Below are 1,266 nucleotides of genomic sequence, written 5' to 3' on the forward strand. Positions count from 1 at the left end.
TGATGAATCACTCCGGAAAACAGGAATTGAATAAACTCGATGAAACAAGAATAAGAATTACATTATGCATATCCTTCACCAATTAAAATTGATGACAAGCAATGGGATTGGCATACTACTTATTCTCGTAGAAGGGATTAAGATAGATATAGCGTCAATTTTGAAAGGTCTTCCATGAACCACCGGTCGGATTGAAACAACGAATAAATTGATATGATGAACGAAGGGAGGCAAAATCTTGGAAGAACCACCGTAAGAATTAAAAATGAACGAAGAGAAGATAAAGAAAACACCGGAAAAAGAATTAGCAAATGAAAGAAGATGCTTAAGAGAATTTATATATGAGAGAACGAAGAGACCATGCACTGATTAGAGGATATTTGATCGATGCACTCGTAAGATTTAGAGAATTAGAGCTGAAAGCTGAGGATGAATAAACCTGAAATGATGGACTCCGGATAATCAAACTGAGAAGACTCTTGAACAGCTCCTGATAGGTGAAAAGAAATCTCACAACCGAAGAGAATTATGAGAGGATGGCAACAAGCTAGAGCCATGAATCTTCAAGAGAACGAACCAAGATTTAGAGGAAAACACTTCTTCGGTCTTCAAAATCTGAGAATGACGACGAGAAACACCAACATGAATTGTTGAGACACACCGGAATGAAGAATGGAAAAGTTGAGCCAACGATGAAAAGAATTTGAAAGATCTTGGAGAAATACATTTGACTGATGATAATTCATTCTTACGTCAAACTTTGACAAGAAATTTGAGGATATCTCCGGGAAAATAAGAAGAGTCAGGTAAGATCCTGGGAAAAGACCTGTGGGTTAGGGCCCACTGAAAAGAACACCGTTGAAAAGATTTAAAAGAGAGGTTGCACCGGTTGAATTAAATGACTTGAATGAGATACCAATCTCGAAAGAGCTTGAACGAATGCAGAGTGGAAACACGAATCTTCGAGATATCTTGAGCACTCCGGAATAACAAATAGCGAGAAGTAGAATGATAATGAGGTGCACCGGCATGAGAAAGCATTGAAACGAGGAAAGGGGTATGATCAACAAAGTTTGACTTGGTTTCACTGGAGAAGATAAAAGAACACAGAATGATAAACTTGAAGCTCCATTAGAATCTTTCTGAGAATCACCGGATAAGAGCATTAATGGAAAAGAATGGAGAGGCTTGCCATCAATAAAAGGATACTTGAATAAGAAATCTGAATCATTGAAGAAAAAGGGTTGGTGGGCGGGAAAAACAAAG

The sequence above is a fragment of the Triticum urartu genome, chromosome 6A (genome assembly GCF_056163025.1).
Source record: "Triticum urartu cultivar PI428250 chromosome 6A, HENAU_Tu73, whole genome shotgun sequence".
Lineage (NCBI taxonomy): Eukaryota > Viridiplantae > Streptophyta > Magnoliopsida > Poales > Poaceae > Triticum > Triticum urartu.